Source organism: Salvelinus alpinus, chromosome 2 (assembly GCF_045679555.1).
Source record: "Salvelinus alpinus chromosome 2, SLU_Salpinus.1, whole genome shotgun sequence".
Lineage (NCBI taxonomy): Eukaryota > Metazoa > Chordata > Actinopteri > Salmoniformes > Salmonidae > Salvelinus > Salvelinus alpinus.
In genome coordinates this window covers 96,460,386-96,472,565 of record NC_092087.1, presented here as the reverse complement: position 1 = coordinate 96,472,565, position 12,180 = coordinate 96,460,386, and the positions used below count along the sequence as shown (strand labels likewise).

Below are 12,180 nucleotides of genomic sequence, written 5' to 3'. Positions count from 1 at the left end.
TCCACACTCACCGAGCTAAAGTGGGTATCCAACCAGTACGCGTTGTGGCAGTTCCCTTCACCAGGCTTCTAGTACGTCTCCTCAGTCCAGTGATAATCCATGGCACGAAGCCTCCAGTGATGAGCCATGGCAAGAAGCCTCCAGTGAAGATCCAGGGGAAGGAGCCTCCAGCGACGGTCCCCAGTCCGGAGCCTCCAGCGACGGTCCCCAGTCCGGAGCCTCCAGCGACGGTCCCCAGTCCGGAGCCTCCAGCGACGGTCCCCAGTCCGGAGCCTCCAGCGACGATCTATGGTCCGGAGGCCCCGGCAACGATCCCTGCACCAGAGGCGCCACCGAAGTGGGGGGAGCCTCAAGCGGAGCGGGGTCTGCTTGCCGCACCGGAGCCTCCACCGAGAGTAGATGCCCACCCAGACCCTCCTCTATAGGTTCAGGTTTGCGGCCGGAGTACGCACCTTTGGGGGGGTACTGTCACGCCCTGACCTTAGAGATCCTTATTATTCTCTATGTTTGGTTAGGTCAGGGTGTGACTCAGGTGGGAAATTCTATGTCTTCTGTTTCTTTGTTTTTTGGCCGAGTGTGGTTCCCAATCAGAGGCAGCTGTCTATCGTCGTCTCTGATTGGGGATCATACTTAGGCATCCCTTTTTCCCACCACTAGGTTGTGGGATCTTGTTTTCTGTTTAGTGTCTTAGCCTGACAGAACTGTGCGCTTTCGTTTTCGCTTTTGTTATTTTGCTTGAGTGTTTTTTGAATAAAAGAATCATGAACACTTTGCCCGCTGCGCTTTGGTCTACTCTTCCTACCACCAACGAGAGCCGCTACAGAACGTTGTGTTGTGTTTCATGTGTTTACTATTGTCACGACTGTCATAAGAACGGGACCAAGGCGCAGCGGATGTTGAGTTCCACATATTTAATACAAAAAGAAACTTAAACAAAACAAAATATATCAATAAACGAACAACTAAACGTGACTACGTGGTGCACATGCACAAACACTAAACAATATCCCACAAACACAGGTGGGAAAAATAGCTACTTAAATATGATCCCCAATTAGAGACAACGATTACCAGCTGCTTCTAATTGGGAATCATACAAAACACCAACATAGAAAATATAAACTAGAACACAACATAGAAATTATAAACTAGAATACCCCCTAGTCACGCCCTGACCTACTACACCATAGAGCAACAAGGGCTCTCTATGGTCAGGGCGTGACAACTCTATGAATGCTGCTTTCTAGTCCAGGGCTCACTGTCAATCTCGATGTGACTTTCTCAAGTTAAATAAAGGATAAATACAAATATCTGTAACCCGTAACTAAATGATTGACGAACTGTCCAATGAAGTTTTAAAATCCCTGAATTAACTGAAGTTCTACATGGTTGGCTCCTAATATGTTTTGAGTACGGTATACTGCCATCCACTTGGTGTAAGTCCATAGTGAATCCCATTCCCAAATCATAAACAATGTATCCGGTATAGACTCGTTCTCGCCTGGGTGTGGTTCGACTGAATGTTAACTTGATGATATTCGAAGGAACGTACCCACCCGCGATCACACCCTTCACGTCAAAATGAAGAAATTCTATGAAGTGCGGTTATAGATGGCGGGTTACTATGAGTCTCTTACAGTGGGCTTGTTTGGGGTTCTGTTGGGTTCTGTTGGGTACCTGTTTGGGGTTCTGTTGGGTTCTGTTGGGTACCTGTTTGGGGTTGTTTTGGGTTCTGTTGGGTATCTGTTTGGGGTTGTTTTGGGTACTTTTGGGTACCTGTTTGGGGTTCTTTTGGGTTCTGTTGGGTATCTGTTTGGGGTTGTTTTGGGTTCTGTTGGGTTGTTTGGGGTGATTAGTAACAAAAACACTGAAAGATATTGGTTTTGTCACGTATTCCAAGGTGTATCAGACGTGTGTCCTGTTCTGAACTATTCCACAGGAGGGTGGGGCTCTAAAAGGTATAATAAAATGAACATGTCCATAACAGAGAAGGCCGTTATTTTTTAGCTGTTCACAAGTTTACGCCTTTATTGGCAGAGGCTGAGGACATAGGCTGGGAACATATAGCAAAGTGTATGTATGTATAGATTGTGTAGGTCTCTATCTCTCACACCTGACTCTTCTCTTTGTGTCAGAATGGGTTTAAATGCCATCCATTTAATGTATTTGTTACCTCTCTAGGGTTATTGTTATTACTTGGATTACCTTATCTACTATTATATATTGATATTGATTCATTCATTATGCCCAGTGTCCACCCAGCACATCAGTACAAGAAGCCCCATATCTGCTGGATACACTAGTTGAGCAGGGTGACCATCTGGAAGGATCCCATCAAGGCCTTTTCATTTCTTGGACTGTGCTCTCATCTTCACTGCAGCCAAGGTTTATTGTTTGGTATATCTGCCAACGCAGCCTAATTCTGGCACCGATGCCACTGTTATTAGACAAGATATTTACTTGCCATGTTTGTGGGTGGAGAGAACATTAGCACCATGCAGACGAAACATTTATGATATTGATTTTAATGTGCAAAGATCTTGCATGATCTATGACCTGCGTTTTTGTATTTGAGGGACATGTTTAGCTCCAAACTTGCTCTGGGCAGAAGTTACCCTCCCGGATAAAACTGACCTTAGATCAGTGTCAGAGGAATATGTACAGCTGTCATACCCAACTAGACAACTGTGCATTTGGCCACAAAGACCTCATCAGACTTTACAACCATGGGTCTTCTCACTGTGCAGATCAGGGGTCATTTCAAGTAAATTCAGGCGGGAGGAGGTGAGGTTAGGCGGGAACATTTTAGCCAATGAGAGGGCAGATATGTGTGTTAACAATAGATAGACAGAGGACTCATATTTGTATCTGTGTCATTATAGTGTCTGTGACAGCATGGGCAGTGCCATTATAGTGTCTGTGACAGCATGGGCAGTGCCATTATAGTGTCTGTGACAGCATGGGCAGTGCCATTATAGTGTCTGTGACAGCATGGGCAGTGCCATTATAGTGTCTGTGACAGCATGGGCAGTGCCATTATAGTGTCTGTGACAGCATGGGCAGTGCCATTGAGGCGATCTCCATTTTAGAGTAGTCAATTCTATTCTTCTTCATTGGCTGATGGCTCCCAACTCATAGGAATCCCAACCTGATTTCTAGTAATTCAGGGCTAAATTTAAGGTTTTGATCATTTGATTTAGCTGAAACAACTGTGTTAGTGCTGGGGTGGAATAAAAGCCTGCACCCCATGTGAATGGGCTGTCCAGAACAGGAGTTGCAGGACCCTGATATACTGTTATTAACTGTCAGATGTCATTAAGCAGTTGAGTAAACTGTCATTATAAAACTGTTATTGTACATTTGTATTTTAGCAGGGCCTTGGGAGGATCGGATAGTAACTGTTGATCCAATACATTTTGTTCTGTAAAACGACCCGCAAAGTAGTTGGCCTGAGACACCCCAGAGCCTTGGATCACGTCAGCATTTTTTAAAATATGATTCAATCCATTAAAATGTCAAAGCCACTCAAATCTATATCTGGATTTGAAATGTCACATGGTGTGGCATGGACCTACAAAACATCCAATCTTGGCTCGGTTAATTCAGATCTTATTTTACAGGTCACATATCTTGCTGTAAATCTATGACGGTGTCAGCAATGTAAGGGCCTCATGGTTGACTAATAAGGTCAAAATAATGTGCTGGCCTGTATCGGATCTCTCTCTGCTCCCCCTTTCAGCATGCAGTGTAATGTCAATGGAATATTAATCTAATACATTTACAAGGATAAACACTTGGATCAAATGGGGAGCTGTTGTGTTTTTCAGCAAGATTTACAGATCTTTGGACTAACAGGTCCACAGTTATTACCCCCTGCTTTAGTGACCTCCAACCATGACCATGATCCAAACTGGGTGTCAGAAATACATGCAGCCTAAAGTAGTTTGGATTTGCTTTATGACCCTGCTTCATAGAGATGGTATCAAACCTGCTGAAGTGTTCTTGAAACTCCAATTTGATCCCATACAGTTGATGGCAGAGTTACAGGAAGCAAACTAAATCAACAGATCATTTACAAGCCCAATATGGCCATGTTCAGAAACAGGTGTGTCAGAAATACATCCAGCTTCCACAGCAATACAGTGCCTTTGGAAAGTATTCAGACCCCTTCCCCTTTTCCACATTTTGTGACGTTACAGTCTTGTTCTAAAATGGATAAAATCAAGTAAATTCCTCATAAATCTACACACAATATCCCATAATGACAAAGTGTAAGCATGTTTTTTATTTTGTATTTTACCAAATGTATTAAAAAAATACCTTATTTACATAAGTATTCAGACCCTTTGCAGTGAGACTCGAAATTGAGCTCAGATGCATCCTGTTTCCATTTGTCATCCTTGAGATGTTTCTACAACTTGATTGGAGTCCACCTGTGGTAAATTAAATTGATTGAACATGATTTGGAAAGGCACACACCTGTCTATATAAGGTAGTTGACAGTGCACGTCAGAGCATAAACCAAGCCATGAGGACGAAGTAATTGTCCGTAGAGCTCTGAGACAGGATTGTTTCGAGCCACAGATCTGAGGAAGGATACCAAAAAATGTCTGCGGCATTGCAGGTCTCCAAAAACACAGTGGCCTCCATCATTCTTAAATGGAAGAAGTTTGGAACCAGCAAGACTCTTCCTACAGTTGGCCGGCCTGCCAAACTGAGCAATAGGGGGAGAAGGGCCTTGGTCAGAGAGGTGACCAAGACCCGATGGTCACTCTGACAGAGTGTAACCGATGTGAAATGGCTAGCTAGTTAGCGGGGGTGCGCGCTAATAGCGTTTCAATCGGTGACGTCACTCGCTTTGAGACCTTGAAGTAGTGGTTCCCCTTGTTCTGCAAGGGCCACGGCTTTTGTGGAGACATGGGTAACGATGCTTCGTGGGTGACTGTAGTTGATGTGTGCAGAGGGTTCCTGGTTCGCCGCCCGGGTCGGGGCGAGGGGACGGACTAAAGTTAAACTGTTACAAGAGCACTAGAGTTCCTCTGTGGAGATGGGAGAACATTCCAGAAGGACAAACATATCTGCAGCACTCCACCAATCAGGCCCCTGTCTGCCTTGACCTGTCTATTGCCTGCCCCTGTTGGATTATCGTTTATTCGACGTGGTCTGCATCTGGATCTTACCTTCACACCTGATAGTAGTAGTCAAAAATTATAAAAAGTAACACAATAAAATTACAATAACGAGTTATATAGAAGGGGTACCGGTACCGAGTCAATGTGCGGGATACAGGTTAGTCGAGGTAATTTGTACATGTAGGTATGGGTAAAGTGACTATGCACAGATAATAGACAGAGCGTAGCAGCAGTGAAAAAACAAATGGGGGGGTGTCAATGTAAATAGTCCGGGTGGCCATTTGATTAATTGTTCAGCAGTCTTATGGCTTGGGGTTAGAAGCTGTTAAAAAACGTGCTACCTGGACGTGCTACCTGCCCCAGACCTGCTGTTTTCAACTCTCTAGAAACAGCAGGAGCAGTAGAGATACTCTTAATGATCGGCTATGAAAAGCCAACTGACATTTACTCCTGAGGTGATGTCTTGTTGCACCCTCGACAACTACTGTGATTATTATTATTTGACCATGCTGGTCATTTATGAACATTTTAACATCTTGGCCATGTTCTGTTGTAATCGCCACACGGCACAGCCAGAAGAGTGGCCACCCCTCATAGCCTGGTTCCTCTCTAGGTTTCTTCCTAGGTTTTGGCCTTTCTAGGGAGTTTTTCCTAGCCACCGTGCTTCTTCACCTGCATTGCTTGCTGTTTGGGGTTTTAGGCTGGGTTTCTGTACAGCACTTTGAGATATCAGCTGATGTAAGAAGGGCGATATAAATAAATCTGATTTGGTTAAGGAGCCTTCCTTGGGCACAGGGACTATGGTGGTCTGCTTGAAGCATGTAGGTATTACAGACTCAGTCAGGGAGTTTTAAAATGTCAGTGAAGACACTTGCCAGTTGGTCTGCGTATGCTTTGAGTACACGTCCTGGTAATCTGTCCTGCCCTGCGGCTTTGTGAATGTTGACCTGTTTAATGGTCTTGCTCACATCGGCTACGGAGAGCGTGATCACACAATCATCTGGAACAGCTGGTGCTCTCATGCATGCTTCAATATTGCTTGCCTTGAAGCAAGCTTAAAAGGCATTTAGCCTTTTATGGTAGGCTCACGTTACTGTGCAGCTCGCGGCTGGATTTCCCTTAGTAGTCCGTAATAGTTTACAAGCCCTGCCACATCCGACGAGCGTCAGAGCTGATGTAGTAGGATTCAATCTTAATCCTGTACTGACGCTTTGCCTGTTTGATGGTTCGTATGAGGGCGTAGCGGGATTTCTTATAACTGTCCTAATTAGTGTCCCACTCCTTGAAAGCGACAGCTCTAGCCTTTAGCTGGATGGGGATGTTGCCTGTAATCCATGGCTTCTGGTTGGGATATGTACTTACGGTCACTGTGGGGACGACGTAGTCGATAAATGATTGATGAAGCCGGTGACTGAGGTGTTATACTTCTCAATGCCATTGGGTGAATCCCGGAACATATTCCAGTCTGTGATAGCAAAACAGTCCTGTAGCGTATCATCCGCGTCATCTGACCACTTCCGTATTGAGCGAGTCACTGGTACTTCCTGCTTTAGTTTTTGCTTGTAAGCAGGAATCAGGAGGATATAATTATGGTCAGATTTGCCAAATGGAGGTCGAGGGAGAGCTTTGTATGCGTTTCTGTGTGTGGAATCGGTTTGTGGTGGTAAATAGATGGCTAGGAATAATATAGATGAGAACTCTCTTGGTAGATAGTGTTGTCTACAGCTTATCATGAGGTACTCTACCTCAGGCGAGCAATACCTCGAGACTTCTTTAATATTAGACATTGCGCACCAGCTGTTATTGACAAATAGACACACACCCCCGTCCCTCGTCTTAGACGTAGCTTCTCTGTCCTGCACAGTAAACCCAGCCAGCTCTATATTATCCGTGTTGTCGTTCAGCCACAACTCGGTGAAACATAATATGTGACCGACCTGCTCAAATCGGTCTTATGTAGCAAAATCTGAAATTGATTTTTTTTACATTGGATAAAAGTAGAGACTCAGAGCTACAAAATGGTATACCATACACTGCATTTTATTTTTGGAACAATGAGAAAGTAATTCTGCTTTCAAAGTTGATAAACTTGTAATCTCACTTTTGTGAAAATGGCCTTTTGAATGTTTTGGTACCTACTGGAGAGCTGTCTTTTGTCTACACCCATTCAGCATTGTTCACACCCTCTTAAGCCAGCCCCACCCACCTGTTTAAGAATTCACATGTGAGGTCTTGTGCTAAACAATGAGTAGTGTAGTAAAGATTAAGACTAAAAGTGGTAAAAGTAGTAGCCTACAATAAGGAAAAATTCCAGGTAAACACAGAAAGTGTCCAGATTAAAACCACGCATGAACAAGGGAATCTATATTTGGAAATCGTGTTCCTGTCCTGCCCTTGACTTTGGTGCAGGGCATGTGATGTCCATAGCCTCTTCGTCGCAAAACTCCCAGATCTTCTCCAAAAGATACGTTTGTCCAGCTGTGTCCAGTCCAGGTGGTGCTGGTACAGGCAGACTATCTATGGGAGGAAGGATGTTGCGCAGCAGCTAAAACCTGGTCCTGACTTGGTCTGAACGCTCCTTGGTGACAATAACACCAGGCTCCAGAGCATCGAAGCTGTAAAACAGGAAATAACCAAAAAAATGTAGAAGACATTACAACCTTCCACAACATCAATTCACCTCCCAAGTTTAGATAAGAAGAATAACCTCACACAATGCAATGAAAAGGATATTCACCTGAAATGCTGGTACTGCTTGAACTGTGGCAGCGGCCTGAAGTAGGGAGTCAGGTGTTGTTGCCAGCCATAACTTTCCACCAGTACCATCCTACAGTCCAACCAGCTGTGGGATGCTGATCCCTGTCACAGAGCTGTCCTTCACAACACCAGAATTATTATTTATCCTAGATTTATCCTGATTATCCTATTTACACTTTGTAGTCAATTTTGACACTAGAGTAAATGTTTCTGACTCATATCATGCCACATGGGCTGTTTTCAAAAGGAGAAGTTGGTTTTCAAGGGCAGTCGACCGACTATTAACTGCTGCTTTGGTAATATCCTTCACGTCTATACCAGCTGTTATATCTGGGATGACTGAAGACCTGATGATAGGAGCCTCTGCTTTATAGTTCTGCAATTTATACCACAAACAGGGACGTGTACCAAAAAGTCATAATATATCAAACAGTCATAATAAAAGTCAACTTTAATATCGCAATCATCTCAATAATGTTGTATTTTTTTCAATTTGTTGAATTGGAATTAGGGTTGTGTTCATTAGGTACAGCATAGCAAAACTTTAAGCCGGCAGCCACCGACTTCTTAAGAAGGCATTGATCAATGCTCAATGTTCAATTAAAATCTTTCTACCATCACATCTAAGCCAATGTGACAACAATTGACTGTAGATGAAACTTAGCAAATCAACTTGTATGGAGACACACAACACACTCCCCTCCTCTCGTCATGTTCCATTCAGCCATTACCCAGAACCACATACCTGATTTTTAACAGGGTCGTTAAATGTCACATATGATCCAACTTCATTTCATTATTTCTCAATTCTGCTTTAAGATCCGAATTTAGAAATTGTATGTTGACCATCTTAGAGAATGTTTTGTATAGTTGGTGTTGTTTTCGTGTTGTTTGTGAAAAAATATATGAACCCCCCCCAAAAAACAAACTAATGTCAAATATATGTCAACAATCCTTCCTCCAATGGACCCTCTATGGATGAAATGTTGTGATAATCCCCAACATCGTGGTCTTGTTTTTGTTCTAGGTTCTTGAGGAATCACCCCTAATACCTACAATAATGTGGCATACAGACTGTGACTTACTAAGTAACCTTCTTTCTGAAATAGTTAATGCTTCCTCTTCTTTCAGAACTTATTCAACACTAAAAATGTTCAAAATCACAACATGGAAGTGACATCAGTGTGGAACCAATGTGTCTGACACTTGCCCTCACACTCCATGGCCCTGGAGCAGGACATTTCTCTTTAGGTCACATAGGATCATGATTCCAGAGTCTCTTATTGGTTGCAGTGCATCAAGTAATAGTTGTGTGCCACATCAGATTGCTATATCATATGATGTGGTTAACTGACCTGTTAATAAACATCTAATCCAGGCGTTCTGGGATCTGACATGCGTCTTCAATGTAGTCAGCATGGAGGGTGGACATTGGGTTTCAGAACCACAGATATCACAAAACCTGCAACTAATGTAAGCTGACAGAGTTGGTAACTGCTCACTGCTCCATGACTGCCTTCTGACACTGTTTGGCCTTCATTCCAACCTCTCCCGCCACTGTGGATTATATTTATAGCCTTCTCATAAAAGTGTGAAGCCTCCACTATGCTGACGAAGCGATCTAGCCTCTAACTCATTGCAATTTGAACCCTCTGGTAAATCTGGATAAATGTAACATTACCGAATACATTAAAATACTTTTTTCCTAATCGGGTATGGACTTGTCATTGCTTGTGTAGCAGATGGGGAGCTGTGAAACTCAGTCCTCAGCCTGCAGTGTCTCCACTTGTGCTGCTGAATAGTTAGCTTTTTGGTGGCGCGACTGGTTAAGACGCTTCAGGAGGTCATGTGTTTGTGAGGTAGAGGTCCTGGGTTTGAGCTTCGGTATGTTCCGCTTCAGGAGGTGTTCCGCTTCAGGAGGTCATGTGTTTGTGAGATTGTCAAGTTTTGACCTCTTTCTTGTGCAATTCCCCACTTGAAAAGGACAGTCCCTCCACATGAAGATTTTAACTGGATTTCACTCAATAAACAGCCATGGAATCAGTTGTTTGTCTTTTATTTACCATTCTTTGGTTGGCAGTAAACAGGTGAAAAACCTCAAAAAAAAGATGACAAATACAAGTTATTATTTGAGTTCACAGCCTAATTAAATACACATAATTATCCACATTCACCTCAGATAAACACATTTCTGCCATTATAAAATACAAGGTTTCCACTTTTAAGCAAATGTTTCCCAAAATAGAAACCCACCATTTTTAATCAAATGAGCAGAATCAGTATATTTTTATCTAAATTTGCATTTTAGCCAAATACATTCAAAATATTTTTAGTAGTAAAAATTTACATTTATTTTCTAATCAGTAGTTTTAAACAGACAAATCTTTCATTTTTTAGCCAAAGATATTTTTTAGACTATACATTTGTTACTGAATTAAGAACTTGGTTTACTAAGATTTCTACAAAGTTTAAATTACTTTTAACCATTTCAAACAAGTTCTTTGTCAACAATGAATTTGGCTCTTCTTACTTTTCCTTTATACCCCACAAACAACATTTGAAGTTATAAATACCACTGCAAAAGTCCTATCAAAGTTAAGAGTTAAGAGTCTGTGTTTTCCAGAGTATCATTAGCAGTGCACTGCTTAAGTCAGTATAGTCAAGCATGGCCAATATGGCGCTTACCGGCTGTCTTTCACAGTTTTGTGGAGGGCTTGGACTTGCACAGTCACCTTGATCACAAAGATGAAGTTTCCTTGGTCTTGTGGTGTTATAAATGCTCCTTTCACTGCGGTCTAAAGACAACAGCAGAGCCAGGTGCTGGCACGCCCTGATTGCCTGGAAGATTTGTTCCACCTGGTTCACCACTGATTGAAGGAGGAGGAGTTTCACCACTGAGGAGCTCCCAGGCAGTTTGTCAGCACACCTCCCACACCCTGGGTCCTGGGTTTGAGCCTCGGTATGTTCCGCTTCAGGAGGTCATGTGTTTGTGAGATAGAGGTCCTGGGTTTGAGCCTCGGTATGTTCCGAATCAGGAGGAAGTGGTGATCGCTAAGCAAGCAGCATGACGTCCTTTACACTTGGTTCAAGTGAACATTGACAGCACAATTAATACAAATATTCTGTTGCACAAGTGAATGTTATTCCCACACACAGTGAGGACGATGGTTCGGAAAGCAAAGAAATATCCATGGTCGAAGGTGGGAGAATAACAGAACTTGGTCGCATCTTCGGGTCACCAAGTCTCCAAATCTACAATTAGACGCCACGTCCATGCCAATAGGCTCTTTGGAAGGGTTGCCAGAAAAAAATAAGTGCTGTTTGACCACGCCCACCAGTAGTGGGTTTGGTGTTAACAGAAGGATGTATATGCAGAACAGAACCCCACACCTACTGTTCAATATGGTAGTGGGTTTGGTGTTGAAAGAAGGATGTATATGCAGAACAGAACCCCACACCTACTGTTCAATATGGTAGTGGGTTTGGTGTTGAAAGAAGGATGTATATGCAGAACAGAACCCCACACCTACTGTTCAATATGGTAGTGGGTTTGCTGTTGACAGAAGGATGTATATGCAGAACAGAACCCCACACCTACTGTTCAATATGGTAGTGGGTTTGGTGTTGAAAGAAGGATGTATATGAAGAACAGAACCCCACACCTACTGTTCAATATGGTAGTGGGTTTGGTGTTGAAAGAAGGATGTATATGAAGAACAGAACCCCACACCTACTGTTCAATATGATAGTGGGTTTGGTGTTGAAAGAAGGATGTATATGCAGAACAGAACCCCACACCTACTGTTCAATATGGTAGTGGGTTTGGTGTTGAAAGAAGGATGTATATGAAGAACAGAACCCCACACCTACTGTTCAATATGGTAGTGGGTTTGGTGTTGAAAAAAGGATGTATATGCAGAACAGAACCCCACACCTACTGTTCAATATGGTAGTGGGTTTGGTGTTGAAAGAAGGATGTATATGCAGAACAGAACCTCACACCTACTGTTCAATATGGTAGTGGGTCTTTGTTATGGGGCTGTTTGATTCCACTGGTCCTGTGGCCTGTCACGTTGGCATGAAGAGATTCTGGAGACAGGCGCAGGAATGTGTAATGTTTTTTTTTACTAAGCCCCAAATTACAGCGCGCCGTGTAAAGGCACGGGGACGAAGACCAAACAAACACGTAACAAAAACACAGGGTTGAAACCCAAACAAAAGAGCGAGGAGTACCTCGAATAAATAACACTAGCGCACAATGATTAACACACGGGACGAGACCCGTAATCAT

General features: G+C 43.1%; 1 long non-coding RNA gene across 1 annotated transcript in view; it reads right to left on the bottom strand.

Annotated features, from left to right (window-relative positions):
* Positions 1–7,150: 7,150 nt before the first annotated feature.
* LOC139568332 (uncharacterized) overlaps positions 7,151–12,180 on the bottom strand; it is a 49,103-nt gene continuing 44,073 nt past the window's right edge. The window contains exons 2-3 of the long non-coding RNA XR_011673580.1: positions 7,870–8,002; positions 7,151–7,747 (exon numbers count right to left, since the gene is read on the bottom strand). This is a non-coding gene — a long non-coding RNA (uncharacterized lncRNA). The remainder of the gene's footprint in view (positions 7,748–7,869; positions 8,003–12,180) is intronic.